The sequence below is a fragment of the Artemia sp. Qi Xiang Cuo genome, chromosome 10, assembly GCF_049724085.1.
Source record: "Artemia sp. Qi Xiang Cuo chromosome 10, ASM4972408v1, whole genome shotgun sequence".
NCBI lineage: Eukaryota > Metazoa > Arthropoda > Branchiopoda > Anostraca > Artemiidae > Artemia > Artemia sp. Qi Xiang Cuo.
The window spans coordinates 19138013-19149454 of record NC_142803.1 but is presented as its reverse complement, the minus strand read 5'-3'; positions in this window follow the sequence as shown (position 1 = coordinate 19149454).

Genomic DNA, 11442 nt, shown 5'->3' with positions numbered 1-11442 from the left:
ATTTAACACAAAAAAGTGCTTGGAATAAAAATTCTAGACGATGTTTAAATTTATACTGGCGAAAATTACTATAAAAAGGAAGGAATGGCAAGTCCTTTACCCCCTGCTCATAACATTAATGTGTTTGCTACTGCTTTGCTGAAAAAAGTCTTTAATAGTTTGTTTTAAAATTTCGAAAAACTTTTTTTAATTCTGGGAATGTTATTTATCACGAAGCGATAACATTTGTGCTAGAAATTATGTGCCAATGGATTAGCTGACAAATAATGAAAGCATATAATCTTACACAAAAACGATGGAGTAATATTTGTTTTGTGAAACTGTTCGAGTGAATAATTTGCTTGTGATAACATCCAATTTAAAACTACAACTTCAAATGAACAGAAAAAAAGGAAATTTTCTTTAGTTTTCAGATTTATAGACTCAAACTTCAATGCTCTCGAAAAGCAAAAAAAAAGCAACGAAATATCTGGTATTTTTTGTGAATTTTCTATACACTGTCTATTAAAAAGGATTTTATCCCTATTTTGAACGTATATTTTATCGTCATGGAAAGGCAGTGTGGTCTCCGAGATTATCTATATCTTTTTAATGGATTCCAAAATATATGAAGGCTCATACGAGTCAGTTTATTTTGGTAAGGAGGATACTACCACTACTCGTACTAACAATTTATTGCAGAAACAGGCCGCCATAAGCCAGCCCGGCTACACACGCTCATTTTTCACCCCAAATTGAAATTCCATAACAATTATTTCCTGAAGAAAAAATAATAAATATCTCATAATTCTCTCCATAATAATTAAAATTACTGGTTGAACGATATCTGATTACCCGAAAAGTTAGTGAGCTAGGTGAATGAAACTTTCACGGATAAATCTGCACCATCAACTGGGGAGTGAGAAAGTTTTGCCTTATCTCCCAACATCCTGATCTCCCCGTCTCTAGGGCCACGACTGGAGAAATATTATCCTATGCAAACGAAAGTTTTAAAATTAATCTAAAGCCAAAATCTCTGGGATACGATTTTCATAATCCCATTGTATCAAAGTACCATTATTTTCATCATCTCAGAAAAGAATTCCAGAAAAACCATTCCCAAATTCAAAACTAAAATTTTGTGCTTAGGCAAATAAAACTTTCAGTAATAGATCTTAAAGCCAAAAATAAGATCTAGTCGAAAATAATTATTTCGAAAACAGACAGCAAAGATAAAAAACAAAGTCAAATTTTGAATTATGTGGTTTTGTGTATTTAAAAAAATTAACTTGCGAAAACAACAAGTTGTTTCAGCTGAAAGTATAGAGCATCATTAAAACTTAAAAAGAAAGAATTAAGAAATTATTACGTATATGAGAAGGACTGTCACCTCCTCAAAACCTCGCTCTTCAAACTAAAAAATTAGTACTCTAAATATGTTCTTATTGTCTTAATTAAATGACCCTTGCTTTTTCATGAGTCGTTATTAAATAATTGGGACATAATTCCAGAATTATAAAAAAAGCGCGGTGTGAGAAGAGATTAAACCCCATTATTTACCTAATACATTTTGTTCTTTTTTAAGTCTATTATTGCTTCTTACTTTCAGTTGAATTCATTTTTTGAATTTAATTTCAGATGCTCTTTAGCAATTATTATCTTCTTCTTCTCTAACTTCTTCTTTGATTCGGAGTGCAAGCTTGTATACTTTTTTCAAGCAAAATTACTACACTAAGAACTGCAGTTCTTTGAAAGTAAGCGTGAATTTCTGTAGCCTTTTTATTTGTTTCTTGTTTGAAAAAAAAATAAATAAATAAAAAAAAACATGGCGTTTGCAGCAATATTAATTTGCGGTAATATTAGCCGTGGTCTATTTTACCAATTTTATCAGCAATGACATTTTGACTCTTTTTTTGTGTGCGTGTTTTTTTATTTAATTTTTTTTTATTTGGGTTCAAAAAATTTCAAGATTAATTTTTAGTGAAAAGGGCACAACCTGTACATTTTTTTTTTTTTTTTTCTTTTTTTTTTTTTTTTTTTTTTATCTGAGTTTTCCAAATAAAAATCACGGTTGTTTTGAATTTTATTTGCTCTTCTGAGTAAAACTGCACAGTTCTTGGTGCTAGTGTTCCTGAATTGCAGCTAAACCTATGTTAAACTGCGGAAGTTACCAGTTTTCCATACTCCTTCCCTTAGACAGTAACTGATAACAGTTTATAGGGACTTGAAAAGTATTTCTTTGAACCATTTTCTCATTGATTCACAACTCGTCGAATGTTTCTTCAAATCATAAAGAGTAGCATAGTCTGTGGTTGTTTCAAAAATAGAGCTCTTGAAACTGAGAATAGCATAAGCAAAAGAGTAGAAATAAATTAGAAAACTTCAATCTAAGAGAATTTTACCGTTTGAACAAAAACCCAAACTAATGTGAAATGGCAATAACTATTTCGATATCAAAAGCTTCAAATCTTCCATTTTGGTAACGAAAAAAACATAGTCGTTATTTGTAACATATTTTGAGAACTAAAGTAATAAGCCGATGGGAAGGGGGTTGATTTCCCGCAGGACAAGTTGAGCTTACCAAAAAATAATGAAAACAATCAAAGAGTTATAGTGTTTAAAGTTAAAACATGTATGTATGATTTCTGTTGAAATTCGGTTTTTATAAAATCAACAAAATGAGCAAAAATTAAAACTATGATTGCAATCACTTAAATTTGTATCCAACCGGTTATTGACTTATTGGCAGCAAACCAGTCCGTGTTTCAGTTGTTGACCCATCGACCAAAAGCAGTGTCAACAAAATGTACTTCAGAGAACGTTTCGTCTGCGGTAATTTAAAAAGCGTTATTTGGCGGTGTTTCCTCGTTAAAAGCCGTTTTGGAAAACTTACTTTTACATTCCATTATTCTCCAACCAAGTTCCTTCTAATAATTCTGTCTCTTTCATCGTATCTTTCGTGGTCCTCAAAATTTTTGGAATCTTTTCCTCTTTTCTTTTGCGGTCCTCAGAATTTTTAATATGTATAATATATATATTGGTACTGGTGCATTAGATGGTCACTTCTAAAAAGTCAAGTTTGGTTAATGCTAATGAAATAAAATAAAATAGGATGAATATATAATAGTTTAGAAACAAATTTGGGCTATATATTTGCACATTAGGGGTGGGGGGATTAGTTGGGTAAAGCATATCATATATTAAATACGTAACCTAACCTAGGTACCTCCCCCCCTTAAACCCCAAAAAACAACAGTTTAAATATCGTAAACGCAATGGAAACAAATTTGGGCTATATATTTGCACATTAGGGGTCGGGGGGGGGGGGAATTAGTTGGGTAAAGTATATAATATACTAAATACGTAACCTAACCTAGGTACCTCCACCCCCCCCCCCCTAAACCCCAAAAAACAACAATTTAAATATCGTAAAACGCAATGAAAACTACTCTGCATTCCATTTCTTAATAGCGGTTTCTTTGAAAATAACCGGTCTCTGGCGGGTTTCTTCTGTCATTGCATGACTGGTTTCCTTGCATAGTATATAAATGTGACCATCTAATGCAATAGTACCTATATATACACATATATTTATATATATATATATATATATATATATATATATATATATATATATATATATATATATATATATATATATATATATATATATATATATATATATATATATATATATATATATATATATATATATATATATATATATATATATATATATATATATATATATATATATATGTATATATATATATATATATATGTTACCGTGAACATCCGAAATCTGGTTAATGTCTACAGAAATCTCTTTTTTTTTCTGCTTGGTTTTAATTAGCTTTGCGAGTCAGGTTCTCCAGTTTTACGCAAGTAATGATGGTAAAAGTTAAAGCAATGTTATGTTAATTTAGGTTAGATTGGGTAAAATTTGGTTATAAATATCAAAAATGAGTTAAAATCTAACCTAACCTGTCATCATCATACCCTGCATTAAACTAAAAAGTTGATTGGCAATGCTGACTAATTCCAAGGCGAAAAAAGTATTTCAGACATTCACCAGTGAATATCGACATTCACGGTAACACAGGCTTTGGTGGCAGTAAAATACAAGGAGCAAAATTAATTACTGCTGTAAGGCCATCTCCTTCATTAGTAGGTCTTAAATATATTTTTTTGTTTTTTACATGAGGTGTAGTGATGAAGACGAAAGGGATAATGACAATTTTGCTAGAAGCAGGAAAAACATGACTCAGCACATGCAGTCACGAATGCAGTATTCGCCCTTAATTTAGATGGAAATATTCTTGATCAGTGGGCGGAATTCAGAAAAAAAACAGATACAAGTTGGATGGAAAACACAAGAGAATAAAGCAAAAGATTGTGTAAACATACATTTTCCAAGGGGAGAGGAGAGATACGGATGGAAGTAGGATATAGATACGGGTAGCTAAATTTCTTAGGTAGCTACGGGTAACTAAATCTTCTGGTCCCAGAAGAACCCATGGATAGCAGAACTATAGATCTAGCTCTAATTATGAGAGGTAGCTAGGAAAGTGTAATCTTAACTCCTTTTTTGTTTTATTAATTACTATTTATAATTATTCTTATATTTATTATTTTTACTATTATTATCATCATTATTTTTTATTTTATTATTATTTATATTATAATTGCATTCCTTTTTAGTTTTATTTTTATTCTAATTATAGTTTTAAACATTTTGTTTTAGGAAACTCACTTCAATAGAGTTTTCCACAGAGCCGACTTGTGAACCAAAACGAAAGATAGGATTTCTGAAGATGCATAAATGCGCCAGCACAACCCTTCAAAATGTTTTTTTTAGGTAAGCTTATTATGTTCAGCTTACTAAGCTTATCTATATTTCAATCTTTTATTTAAAGGTAAGATTTATTAGGTCAATTTAGGCAATCTTATTGATTAAGTAACATTTGGCATCCTTTTTTAAAAATCTGTTTTCCAAATGCCTTATCTCCTTTAAATTACTCAATGCATAATAACGTGAAAAAGCAAAACAAAATCATCCAAAACTATACAATACAGGGCCATATCCAGAAGGAGTGGCTATGGAGTTCGAATCCCCTCCCCCTCAAATTGTTTGTCTAAGTCGTAAAAACGTAACACGAATGAATATAAACACATTTTTGATGCGTTGTTTAATTGTTTTTGTAATCCCCCGTCAGATATGCGTCAGATCTGGACGACCAGATCTGACTGCAGGGGGAGGGCTGCAAGATTGATTGTGGGCACCAAAATATCCCTGTTTTTATCCTACTTCCATTAGAAGCTGATTATGGAATCGCAACTATTATTTCGATTTATCTTAAGAGTAAAAGTTTATTTTACAAATCTAAGGAAATTTTGAAAAGAGCCAGAAACCCCACGAAAATGGTGTCGGGTCAGAATGAAAAACATGCCATTGGAGTCATCATGGTCAGAAAACCCATACAGATGAATTAATGCCCCCTAATTTGAGAAACAGGGAAAATCCCTTTTTTTGCCTGGGATGCACTAATGTATCTCCCTTTTTTCATTTTTTCATCGCAAGGTGATTACGTTGAACTAGTGCTTTTAGGATGTTTAGAAATGGCTCATTTGAAAGAAAATCACCATAACTAGTGCCCTTCATCAGTAACAAAAGAGATCATGTCACAACGAAAGGATGTATCTGCCATTTTGTGCCGTAAAATATAAGTTTTTTTCCAAAGAGGTTGAAATGCCAAAAAATTTTAATATTCCCAATCGTTATGATCGAAAACCCTGAACTGGAGGTTTTTATCCCCATCTAGAAAAATGTTCTTTTTTTGCATGGTTAGCATGCACCTCAACATTAAATTCTAATTCCTTTTTCTGTATGTGCGAATGGATTACCGCAAGATCTGAGAGAGTTGTTTAATGGTTCATTTAGAAGCTAATACCTCCTCCTACGTGTTCGAATAGTTCTGTCTTAATGACTACATCGTACAGTGCCATTGGAGTGCAATTGCTTGAAAGCACAATAAGGGTGCCAGTATAGTCTCTGTGGCCGAAATCTAAACTGCAAGTTTACAATCGGTCTTTCGTAAGCTCTCCCACCCAGCCACCTTAGTAAAGAAAACCACAAAATGTGTCAAACAGTTCGTGGTAACGAGCTGTAAGTAAGGAGTGACCCGGCTCAAACTAAAACTGAAAAAAATCGATATTTTGATATCAATAGATACATCAAAGGAATATAAGTTTTACGCTGATTTCAAATATATAAGTTTCATCAAGTTTACTGTTACCCATGCAAAGGTATAAGCCTGAGAAAATTTGCCTTCTGAAAAAAGGGCGAACTTTCTGAAAAAAGTGGAAGCAACCCCTAAAAGTCATATAATCACACCATCGGATTCAGAGCATCAGATAACCCTACTGTAGAGGTTTCAAGCTCCTATCTGCAAAAATGTGGAATTTGTAATTTTTTTTGCCAGAAGAAAGATCACGGATGCGTGTTTATTTGTTGTTTTTCAAGGGGTGATCGTATTGACCCGAAATATTGACTTTCAAAATTCAAAGGGAAATTGAAAGTTCTAGTCCCTAAAGAACTTTCATTTTTTCCAAAAGTCACCCAATTAAACTTTTGAGATGGTCATTTTGTTCTGCATAGTCAAAAAATCTAATAACTATGTCTTTTAGGATAACTCAATCCCCCACAATCCCCGGGGGTAGGGCTGCAAGTTATGAACTCTACCCGTTGTTTACACATAGGCTAGTTTTGGTTATTGGGAAGTATACAACCATTTTCAGGAGGGATTTTTTCTGGTGGAGGGGTCGGGGGAGGGGCTTACGTCGTATGACTTTCCATGACGCAATTTTTCATGGGGGAAGAGAATTTTCCATGAAGGAGGCTCCGGATTTCCCAGCATTATTTAAAAAAACGATCAGAAATTAAATTAAAAAAAAATTTCTACTTAATGTAATGAGCAACATTAAAAAAAACAGAAATTATAACGTATATGAGGGGTTTCGCCCCCTTGTCAATGCCTCGTTCTGTCTAAGGTTTTTTTTAAGACTTTCAAAAGAGATATTTATTCTAATTAAACGGCCTTTGTGATTCAGATGTCATTCTTAAAGAATAGGAAAAAAATTCCAACTTTAGCTTAAAAAGTAAGGTATTGAGGAGGGAGAGAACCCTCTCATATACGTGGTAATTTTTGTTCGTTTTAAGTTTTAGTGCTGCTCCTTGCTTTCAGTTGAAAAAAAACTTGTTTTTTATATTTATTCTAAAAAAAATTTGATAAAACAAATGTTATTTGTTTATTTTCATTTTCAGGAAAATAATTCAGCTTTTTATGTGCAGATACTCAACGATTCAAGTAACAACACTCCCCTCAGACTATTTAATTATGTGACAAAGTTGCACATATCTTGAAGGAGGTTTAAGGAAGGTAGGAAATAAAACCTACAAAAATAGAAAAAAAAATTCTTACAGAAGTTGAAAATTGATTAGAAATTATTGTTTCGCAGATTACATAAGAAATGTCTATAAAACCAGCTAAATACACTAACTCATGATACTTTCCAATGCTTGTAGAATTACAAGAACTTGCTGGAGATTTTTAGAGAATTAAAATGAAAAGGATATCAATATTATTGTCGGCAAAAGATTACTGGCAGACTTATAAACTATGTTTCATTTTTCGTTGCGTACTCATGGAATTTCCTACTCCTAGGAGCAATGACATTCATTAAGGAATATTAGAAAAATGTATTTTTCAAGATTTTGAGGGGTATTTTTTACAATTTATTCAACGAAAACTCCAAAAAAGCCATCTTTCAATGAAAATACCTCAACAAACATTTTTAAAATCAAGTGGGAAGGTACCTACCACACCCATTTGAAGCCTATGCTTTAGAAAACCCTGTTTTTGTGAGGTAATTTCTGTTTTTTTTCTGGGAAAATATAACGAATCCGTTTATCTGAGTTAGTTTTGTAGGTATATCTAGTGTAGGCCTAATCTACGAAGCGACAATTTTTATTCGTTGTAATTTTAAAATTCTTTAAATTTAAATTTACTATCAAAAGTTAAAAGTCTGGAAAATTTGCCTAACTTTCGAAAAAAGTACAAAATACCCCTAGGGGCAAGCGATCATGATGAAAATTAAACCATCGAATTCAGTTGCCTATATGAAAGAACCCTATTAGGCTATAGATGTTTCAACTTCCTGTGTACAAAAATGCTAGATTTGGCATTTTTTCCCAAAAAAATGATCATTAGTGTTAATTTGTTTGTCTATTTTTTCCCAGGGATGATCATATCAAACCGATGGCCCTGAAAAATTGGGAGAAGGCTCATTTTAATAGATATTAATAGTTCTAGTGCCATTTTCAGAAGCAAAAAGATTGTGCTACAGCAAATTAGCGTTCTTTGTCATTTTGTCAATCAACAATTCAAAAATCAACAATTTTGCCCAAAGAATGTGTAAAAAGGCATCGATTGGAAACTCTGAGATAGAAAATCGATCTAAAATTATCAAAAACTATATATTGAGCTTAATAGTTACATAATTAGTAATGTAACGCTATGGTACTTTCGTTCCTATAGATACAGGTAGTCTATATAAAATAAATTGTTAATATAATCATTTGTTTTAAAGCTTGATCATACTATGTTGATTCATTGAAGGCTTGATAAATTATGTAGAGTCATATGTAATTGTATATCGGCTATTACGAAGGAGAGTCAGTAGTTCTTTGTGTAGGTGGGAGCAATTTATAGTTTGTCTAAGGCCCAGTGAGCCTGAAATACTCCCTAGGCACTGGTATCAGGAACTTTGGTTTTACTTAAATTTAAATAGGAATATTGCTCATCTCTTATTTGTAAAAATTTTAAAAGTCGTCTTGTTTTTCGGGTGGGCAAAGTTCCCTGGCCCTCATGTCGTATGTCCATAGGAGACGTTTGTAAAAAAAAAAAAAATTAAAAAAAAAAAGTGTTAAAAGAACTGTTCTTGAAAGCTGTGGAAAAGATTACCTCTAATTCTTTTGACTAAAATAATTGAAAGGGTGTGCTTTTTCAGGGTTTTCGAAACATTGCTATACGAATATTAAAATTAAATATAAAAACGGGGTTGAAGGAGAGTGCTGTATCACCCCCGATATATCCAAGAGCCTTTGATAAAACAGTCCGTATTTTATATCAAAATAATCGAAGAACAACCCTTGTCAATAGAAACCTGAACTCTTACAAATGAGGTTTTGATTAAAGTATACGTAATAATAAAATCCGTTTCTTGTGCTGATTGCAAATATGGATAATCTATTAGTTTTAAGGTTTCTCATTAAAGTTATTAGTACACTGAAATTGACGGATCCTCGAACTAAGACTTGCACTATATTAAAAAGGGGTGCGGTCTTGATGAAAATCATGCAAAAAAACTCGACATGTATGGGAACCCTAAAGCAACTGTAGACAAATTTGAAGTTTCTTACTTTTCAAGAGAAGGACTCTCCAGTATCTGAACCTCAATAGTCTGTATACCTGGATAATACATAGAACTTTCTTAACCATTTCGAGTGTCCTTTCAAAAGAACCCTTAAAGATCTATAGTGGTGTATTTCAGTAACAAAAAGATCAGGTAAGAGGCACGAAATTGCCACATTCTAGCATTTTAGCCAGTGAAATAGTAACTTTAGCCCAAATAGGGCAAAAATGTTATCAGGCAATGATTCTGAGCACCATTGAAACGGTATTTACATAATTCCCTAGTCTCAGAGGCTAGTGTATCATTCGCCCTAAAAATAAACTTAGCCCATAAAAATGAGCCGTTACCATAAGCTGTTTATCCAAATAAATAACGACTATAGGGCATCACATAGTTGAAAATTATTTATTAGGGTATCTGCTAATAGATTCTCTTATGTAGAGGGGGGCACTTGAGTCCAACAAAATCATTTTAGGGCCATATTTTCCAGCAGGTGTGTGTGTATATATACATGTAATAATATATGTTTATATGTAAAATTTCATTTTTGACAATTATACTTTAATTCACTTAAAATATGATTTTTGACTAAAAGTGCCAGATTTGTAAGGGCTGTAGCTCTCTTCACACATAGGTTATTCCTGAATATGGTATTAAAACGAACAGAAACTATTCAAATAAATATTACGATTTTTTTTTCAAATAAAAGCAAAGAGAAACATTAAACCTTAAAACAAAGAGAAAATATTCCAAATATAAGGGGGTTGCCTACTCCTCGTGCCCCCTCCCACTCCTAAAGATTGAATTTTGTCACATACTTTATGAGATACTGCTTATGTACAAGGGCAATCGGAATAGAAAAAAAAAGAATTTCCTCAGTATCTCAGGAATCAATCAGCTTAGTGAAGTAGCCTACATTTGCTTTAAACAATACAATTCTTGCTTCAAATGTTCTAAAAGGCTACCAGTAGCATATTTGTAGCACCTACAAATGTTTTCAGTAATATAAAGCTTTATAATATAAAGTAATATAATGCTTTATAATATAAAATGATATAAAGTAATATAAAGCTTTATAATATAAAGTAATATAAAGCTTTATTGTAAAAAAAGAGGTTAAGCAGTAGATAGCCCTCCTCATATTCGAACTACTGCTCGTCTTAAGCTTTATGTGGTTGTTTACTTTTACTTAAAAAAAATTTGTTTGTTTATGTGCAAGTTCCTTTTAGCACTTATGCACAAGAATGGAGGTTTTGATACACAAAAATGGAGGTGTACAGGCCTATTTCTTCACGAAACATCTTAAAAATTTCCCTCACGTTTCTCATGTTTTCCGATTTTTTCTAGGCTAAGCATCTCCCTCCTCCCGAAAATATAGAATCTCTCTCCTCCTGAAAATGCATCTCCCTCCTCCCGAAAATGTAGCATACCTGTGCGCACTGTATCTGCACGGGTAGATGGCGGAGTAAGTATGACTCTCTTGTTGGACAAGTACTTGTTTTGTTAGTTTTTGGAAAGGCACGCCAGCCTGCCTAGAGTCTCAGGCAGGTTGACAAAGAATTTAAAATTGACATAGGACTATTAGATTGCGTGGAATGACAGGCAAACAAGGCACGCCCGCCTATGGTCTTAGGAAGGTTGACCAAGAATTTCGAATTGACACAGGACCATTTTGGAATAACAGGCAAACAATCGTTTAAAGCCATCTTCATCTTCCAAATAGTAGCTGCTCAGCCCCGCATTGTGAGGAAATTGCCCGTGTGTACTATAGATAGATAGATAGATATTTATTGCAAAACAAAAGCCTCTTTGGGCCATGGCAAAAACAAACACAATTGCATATTAAGTCAAAATACATGATAATCACATATATAAAAATAACTAAGCATAGCCCATAGCAAATAAAAATAAAATTACATAGCAATTGCAGCACAAACGCACACACAATACTATAAAACTAACTCACATAATTACACACAATGTCACACA